The sequence below is a fragment of the Microtus pennsylvanicus genome, chromosome 13 (assembly GCF_037038515.1).
Source record: "Microtus pennsylvanicus isolate mMicPen1 chromosome 13, mMicPen1.hap1, whole genome shotgun sequence".
In the NCBI taxonomy this organism is placed as follows: domain Eukaryota; kingdom Metazoa; phylum Chordata; class Mammalia; order Rodentia; family Cricetidae; genus Microtus; species Microtus pennsylvanicus.
The window spans coordinates 67,490,467-67,498,574 of NC_134591.1; positions in this window are offsets into that span (position 1 = coordinate 67,490,467).

Here is an 8,108-nt window from a genome sequence, read left to right on the forward strand (position 1 = left end):
TGGATCATTCTTCCGTGCTGCCTGCTTTTCTGGGCAGCCTGAGTATCCCCCAGTCTTCAGCTCTCCCACATTAGCCTCAGCTCTCCAAGGTTTGCCTCTGTCAATACAAGTCCTTCACCTGAGTCTTTCCCCTTTATAGGATGAGGAAAGCCATCTTGGGTTAAGGCACCTCATCCCAGTGCATCATTTTTTTTTTCTTGCTTAGGTCTTATGTAGCCAAGGGTGACCTCAAATACGCTGTATAGCCAAGGGTGACCTTGAACTCTTGATTCTCCCGTCACTTCTCAAGTGCTGGGATTACAGGCTTGTTCCACAACATCTTTTCTGCAGTGCTGGGGGTTAAACCCAAGACTTCACACAAGGTGTGTACTCTGCCAGCTGGGCCACATCCCAGCCTGACTTCACCTTAGCGAGCTATATCTGCAGCAACCTTTCTTCCAAATAAGGCCAGCGCCTGTGGTACTGGGGGTGGGGGGTGGGTGGGCAGGACCCTGCGTATCTTCTGGAGGACCAACTCAACCCAGAACACGGGTTGTTGAAGGGCTTTTATACAAATAAACCTTGAGTCTGAAAAGGCTTTTGTGAGTCATGTGCCCCAGTTTGAGTCAGAAAATATGGCCTTGGAGCGTTGGCGCAGGCAGCCCAATCTCCATCCCAGCACCACGCGGAAATCACAGCCTTGATAGCGTTTTTATCCCCTGCATTAGTCCTTTGCCCTAGTGGGTGCTAAGTAAATGTTTGAGAAATCCATGACTTGTGGTTCCCTAAGGCCTCGGATCTTTCCGTAACAAGTCAGAAGAACAGATTAAAAGGCCCTGGAGATCTCGGTCCAGCCGCCTCTGCCCTGGATTCCAGGCTGGCTACCGCTCTGATGACCATGGCGTTCCTGCCCGCTTGGGCACCAGCCTGAGGACAGAGGGACGGAAAGAATGATGAGCCTTGGCTCCTTGAGACCCCGAGGAGCTCAGTCCCGGCTTCGACTCGCCAACCACACAGGTCCAGACTGCTTCACTGAGAGGTGTACCCAGCGTGCCCACCTTCACTGTGGGGCTCCCGGCTTGGTTGCCCAGCTGACTTCCTTGATACTGGCAGGGTTAACCTAAACATCAATCCAGTCCTCTCTTCCTATGGCTCCCTGTTGCCTTCAGAATAAAATTCACATTCTTTTTTATTTAATTTTAAAAAAAATTATTGAGTTTATTCAATTTATTTTTACATGTGATTATTTAGCCAGCATATATGAGTGTGCACCACACGAATGCTTGGTGCCTGTTGGAGGTCAGAAGATGGTATCAGATCCCCTGGAAGTGGGATTGCAGACAATTGTGAACCACCATGTGGGGGCTGGGACTCGAACCCATGTCTTCTGAAAGAGCAACCAGTGATCTTAACCACTGAACCACCTCCCCAGTCCCGAGCTCACATGCTTAAAATGGCCATTTCTTTGTCTGGGTTTGTCTCTAGCTGTCTTCCCAGGGTTGTTTTTCACTGTCCCACAGGCAGGGGAAAGATACGCGGGGTAACCCAGTTGTAAAGAGACAAGGGGTGCATCCTGAGGCAGGGCCCCGCAGTGGTCCTCAGACGCTTTTCTAAGTTAGCCTGCAATGGGCCGGGCTTTTCTTCCTGTCTCGCCATCTTCACACGGGCCATTCACGCTGTGTGGAATGCCCCTTGTTCTCCTCCTTCTCCCCGGAAAGACACCTGGTCCTTGTCCCAGGAGACTGGACTCCAGCACGCTCCGCTGAGCACTGTGGGTAATGGCTTCTCCTCTTTCCCTGCAATGTGCCAGCCCCAGGCCTGAACAGCCGGGAGAACGGACAAGAAAAGGGACAGACTAGGAACCTGCCAGTGACTGTCTTTGTTAGTGTCACACTGTGCGACCTTGCGAAGGTCACTTTCCCTCTCCTGGAGTGGGGTAGAGAGCCACAGCTAAACAGGTATGAAGACGTGAACTGAAGTTATTCCCCTGTGACCCAACCTTTTAGCGTCCCTTGTAATTTGCATAGATTTGCATACGTGCTTTAAGAGATGCCAGCTACATTTCATTCATAGAAAGAAATAGATTCCCAGGGATGGAAAGGACTCACCCGCTCATAGTTCCATGCAAATCTTAGCTGTCTGAGGTGTTTTAGTCATTAACAATCCAGCTTTTACATATGGGCGATAGAAGCTCAGAGAAAGTGACAAAACCAGGGTTGCACAGCAAATGAGTAACAGAGAGCGTCACCCAGCTTCCCACTTCTGCCAGCAGCTTGTATTGCGTCCCCTGTTTCTCATGGGGGGGGTAGAAGATGGAGGGGGGGGCTTCGTTTCTTTCCTGGAGGCCTTTCTCTACACCTCAGAACAACAGAGCTGGCCAGCAAGGCAGCCTCCACAACCACAGGAAACCAGACTGTGGTAGAAGACAGACAGGAGTGGAAAGTCTTCTGAGAGAGGCCGGGTGCTTTCACCCGCCTAAAAATAACCCGCCTCATTAGAGATCAGCAGATGACGCGGTCACCGCAGGTTATTCCACTAAGGCCCCCCAGGGCCGGAGCAGGCTTCTGTGAGGTGGTGGCTGGGCATGACAGGCCCCCCGTGGAGGGGTGGGCGGGAGCTCAGCTCAGGGTCCCACTGTGTTGGAAAGTCAGGAGGACACAGTAGGTGAGCCAGTTCCCAGACAGGAGTGCTGGGGGGGGGGGGGACCGGGATGTGCAAGAGCCAACGGAAACAATGAGAACTTCAGAGAATGTTCCTAGAAATCAACCCACAGGAGCAGCAGGTGTGCGGGATTGAGACATCTCCCCACTCCCGGGGCCCTGATTTCAGGCCTGAGCAGCGGTGGCAGGATGGCCACGCCCGGGAGGTGAGACTCTTCTTTGGGTCATTATTGCCAAGGATTTGCTGACCACTCACTCGGTACCCTCTCAGTCCTGGTCAGTACCCACACTCAGGCCCACGTGCTCAACCCAGTACACTCAATATCTATGAGAATGAATCTCAGTTGTCAGTGTGATGAGACCCACAATCCCCCGGGAGACGGCCTCTGGGCATCCCCATGGAGGATTATTGCCTTGGTTAGTTAATTTGGTTCGGTTTTCTGGGCGGGGATCTTGGAGGAGGTAAAAAGGAGAACGTGATCGGAGCAATATCATACATCCATTGCTGTCTTTTTCTTTTTTCCCTGAGACAAGGTCTCACCATGTAGCTCTGGCTGACCAGAGTGAAATTCACTTTGTAGGTCAGGCTGGCTTCAAATTCACAGAGCTTCGTCTGCCTCTGCCTCCCAGGTGCTGGGATTAAAGGTGTGCATCACTATGGATACGGTGTCTCGACATCCTTCCTTCAAGTCATATGTCATAATATTTCCATCACAGGACAGAAAAAGCCATCTTGAGTTACCTTCTGAGTACCCATCCAGTACCCAGCCTGTACCCTCCCAATACCTGTCCAGTACCCACCTAATACCCTCTTCGTGCCCATTCAGTGCCAACCGGCCCTGCTGCAGTCCCAAAGGCTCCAGTAAGACTGGGCTGGTTGAGCAAAGCAAAGAGTTCGCTCTCCCTGCCCCCATCACCCAGGCCCAACGGTGAACTCAGGGCCCCGGGAACCAGCATAAGTTGTTTTGATTTTTGTTTTTCATTGCCCCTTGCCTGTGGTTTTATAACCTGTAACCAAAGATTCTGAAGCAAAAGCCAGGCTTGGCCCCCTGTCCCCGGTATACCCATTATAGACACAAGTAATGGGGAAAAGTGGAGAGATTTATTCAATGCAGCCACAAATTGGGAAGGGAAACAGAGAGGTTCCTGTCAGGACTAATGTGATATTTACATTTAAGTAGGGGCTGGTTAGTATTAGTGGCAGTTAATCCTAGGACTGGAGGAGGCAGAGGCAGGTGGATCTCTGTGAGTTTGAGGCCAGCCTGGTCTATATAACGAGCTCCAAGCCAGCTGGGGAGGACAATCGCTCTTTGTGGGGGAGTTGAAGGGAGCATTATCTGTTGTTCCTGGATCACAGGGTGACTTCAGCTTTGGGACAGTGACTTATCTCTTCGCCTTCAGCCCTGAAGGGGGTTGATAAGTTCAGACAGGGGTTTTCAACCTTCTTAATGCTGTGACCTTTTAATACGGGTCCTTATGTTGTGGTGACCCCCTCAACCGTAAAATTGTTTTGTTGCTACTTCATAACTGTAATTTTGCTACTGTTATGAATCATGACGTAAACATCTGACATGCAGGATATCTGATGTGTGGCCCCTGCTGGAGACTGAGACCCACAGGTTGAGAACTGCTGGGTTAGCCAGGCCCTTCTTGACTATCAGCTTGGCTGTGTGGAGCAGAGACCAGGTGTGTTCATCTTCCATAGGCAGAGGGCAGAGGGCAGAAGGCAGAGGGCAGAGGGCAGAGGGCGAGTCAGCTCCTCTCACAGTCACCCCTTCCAGAGACTATGTCAGCAGGTGCCCCATTAGTGGCTGCTGGAGGGGTGATTCGGGTCCTAGGCTGCCTTTTCAAAACCAGCACCCCCTCTTTCAGCGGCTGTGTGTTTCGAGAACTCCTGGGCGGCGTCTCTGATCACATCCAATCAGACTCCTACAGAAGGGTTCCTAGCCCATCCTTGTCTCTGATCCAGTTCCCATCTCAGCACGGGACTCTGGTCCTTAGCTGGGCTGCTCACCTTCTGACTGCTGTCCCCTGGGAAGCCTTCAGACACAAAGGCAGGAGCTCTTTTGTATAAGAACCAACCTGCTTCCATCTTAGGCTTAAAGGCCATCTTAACGCCAAACTAGGTTCATTCCTGTTTATGATTAAACCTCTGTTTCTCAAGGATTGGGCTAGACCCCACTCGTAACCTTCAAGAGGTTCTGGACTGCCTGTTCCAGGAATGGCATTCACATCTTTGTTTCCAAAAGCTGTTATAACCATCCTGAAACCCTACCTTTGTACCTTGCTATGACTACCTACTGTTATGACCACCTTGCAATCATGTCTGTTTCAGGAGGTCGTTATGACTAATTTGTTAGCCTTATGCTCTTGTAACCCCGCCCATTTTGCCTGCCAAATCCCCCATTTGGAAACCCCCTATTCCTGAGAGATAAAAAACTTTACCTTCTTCACCTCCGATGCTGATCTCTTAACCCCACCTGAGAGGTAGGTGACCTGTGTATACAAATAGAAAGGTTTACTTTGTTTGCTTTAATTAATTTGGTCATGATGATTTGGGTCAGTGGTCTTTCTCCTCTCATCTTTGGGATTAACCACACCACAGTCACCCCAAGAGAGCATCACTACCCAGGCCTTCCGGTCCTTCCACCCACCACATCCACAGTGAGCCTTGAGAAAACTCAGAGTCTGCCCACCTCTGTAATCTTCTCACAGGCCATTGGATTGCACACCCAACTGCTACCTACCACTGAGGCCTGATAGGCAAAGGTCCCCTTGCCGCAGTTCCTGCAGCATGGGAGCCTCTCTGGTCTCCACGACTTTACACAAGCTCTGTCTTCTACCAGGACCCCTGAGTCCCTTCAACAGGAAGCTGCTGGCTTGTTTACACTATTGAAGATTCCCGGTCCTCAGGAAGTGGCCTCCATTGCAATTCCAGCCAGGTCACCCACCCACTCACCACAGTGATGTCATCAGCATCTGTAGCAATAACTGCATGTGAATATCATTGTGATGATAAGAGCCTCACAATGGGGGGCTGAAGAGATGGCTCAGTGGTAAAGAGCATCGCCTGATCTTCCAAAGGTCCTGAGTTCAATTCCCAGCAACCACATGGTGGCTCACAACCATCTGTAATGAGGTCTGGTGCCCTCTTCTGGCCTGCAGATACACACACAGACAGACTATTGTATACATAATAAATAAATATATATAAAAAAAAGAGCCTCACAATGATATTCTCAACTAAGTTCACCATGGAACTTGGAGCAACCGGTCACATGGTATCCATGGTCAAGAAGCTGAGAATAGTGCTCAGCGCTCTCTCTCTCGCTCTCTTTCTCTTAGATTTTTTTTTCTTTAATTTTATTTGTTTGCTTGGTTGGTTTTTGTTTTGTTTTGTTGTTTTTTTCAAGACAGGGATTCTTTGTGTAGCCCTGTTTGTCCTGGAACTCCTGAACTAAACCAGGCTGGCTTCAAATTTACAGAGATTCACCTGCCTCTGCCTCTAGAGTGCTAGGACTAAAGGCCTGTGCCACCACCTCCTGGCTTTGTGGCTTGTTTACTTGTTATTGAGATAGGATCTCATTATATGGTCCTGGCTGGCCTGGAACTCATAGGTTGTCTCTGCCTATCACTTTATTTTACATTATGTGCATGTGTGTCTCTGTGCAACTGTGTGCACATGAATGCGGTGCCCTCAGAGGTAGGAGAAGGCATCGGGTGCCCAGGAGCTGAGGTCATAGGCAGTTCTGAGCTGCTACGTGGGTGCTGTGCAAGCCACTTCTCCAGTCCTCTCCCTTTTTGTTTCGCCCAGGGCCCCATGGGATGGTGTTGCGCATTCAGGGTGAGCCTTCCCATCTTGCGAACCTAATCTAGAAACTCCCTCCTCGACATGCCCAAAGGTTTTGTTCAGGGTGGTTTTAGATCCTGTAAATTTGACAGTACTAAATACTCCACTAAGGAACTTACCTTCGGCACAGTAAGTGACAGACTTGGGATATAAATCTAGACAGGCTGGCCTCAGAACTGCAGCCGTGGCTTCCGTGTTTGACTGCCACAGTTGACTGTGGCACATGCCTACTTGCTTGTCAGCCTTTTAAACAAGAACTCGAGCTCATGGCTCCTTCTTTCCATGCCTGGCAGAGAGTGGGGCACATAATAGGTGCTTTATTCAGCAACCTTGAATGGATTCTTATTCATAATCTTCATGCTTTGGGGAACAGATCAGTCTGAAGAAGCAAAGTCACTTGTTTTGGTTTTAGAGACAGGGTCTCACTACTCAGACCAGGCTAATCTTTTTTGTTTGTTATTGTTTGGTTAGGGTTTTTGTGTGTTTGTGTGTGTGTTATTTTATTTTTCAAGACAGAGTTTCTCTGTGTAGCCCTGGCCAACCTGGGACTCACCCTGTGGACCAGGCTGTCCTCTGACTCACAGAGATTCACCTGCCTCTGGCTCCTGAGTGCTGGGATTAAAGGCGTGTGTCACACCACAGTTTAGCGACCAGGCTAGTCTTAAACGCACAGGGATCAGCCTGCCTTTGCATCCTAAGTGCTGGAACTAAAGGTGTGTGACACCATGCCTGGCCTGTGTTTGTTTTACGTATGTGTGGACAGAGGCATGCCACAGCACACATGTGCAGAGCTGTGGGCACAGAGGACAACTTTCGGGAGTTGGTACTCTCCTTCCACCATATGGGTCCCAGAGACCAAACTCAAGTCGTCATGGTTGGTGGCAAGTGCCCTCACCTACTCAGGGTACTCTGTAGCCCTCAATCCCACAGGAATCCCATTCCTTTGGGCCAGGCGGTGTTGGTGCATGCCTTTAATCCCAGCACTCAGGAGGCAGAGGCTGGCGGATCTCAGTGACAGACTGAGTTCCAGGACAGTCAAGGCTACCCAGAGAAAACCTATCTTGAAAAACAAAAACAAACAAAAGTAGAAGGAGATCACAACTGTTTTCACAACTCTGCTGGGTAGAGAGTGTTGGATACCATCAGATGAGCCCAGGAGAGTCTAAGGAACGAGCCTGTCACCATCCGGCCACGCCACCAGTTGATGGCCTGCAAGCTCCCTCCACATGCCATCAACCAGGACAGGAGGGATGTTGAGCCCAGATGAGAACAAGGGAACAGGAGGCCCTGCATGTTAAGGGTCATTCATCACTGTCTCCCTCAACACGGGGTGCCTTTGGGACAGACCCAAGTCCCTTCCTCTGGGATCTAATACCTCTTTGGGACAGGAAACTCTTCCTTGTCACAGTTTCAGACCCCTCCCCCAGGCCACTCCCCTCCCTGCTCCCTGGAGTGTACTGGTGAAAGCCAGGCCTGTCAAGAGCGAGCCTGCAGGGTCCCCGGCCAGCAGCTGGAGATGGAGAGGCAGGAAGCAGGGACAATGGATGAAAGATCCTCAGTGCCCAGGTGGATGGGGGAGGGACAGGCAGGAAGCCTGGTCTATGGAAGCTGGTCCAGCA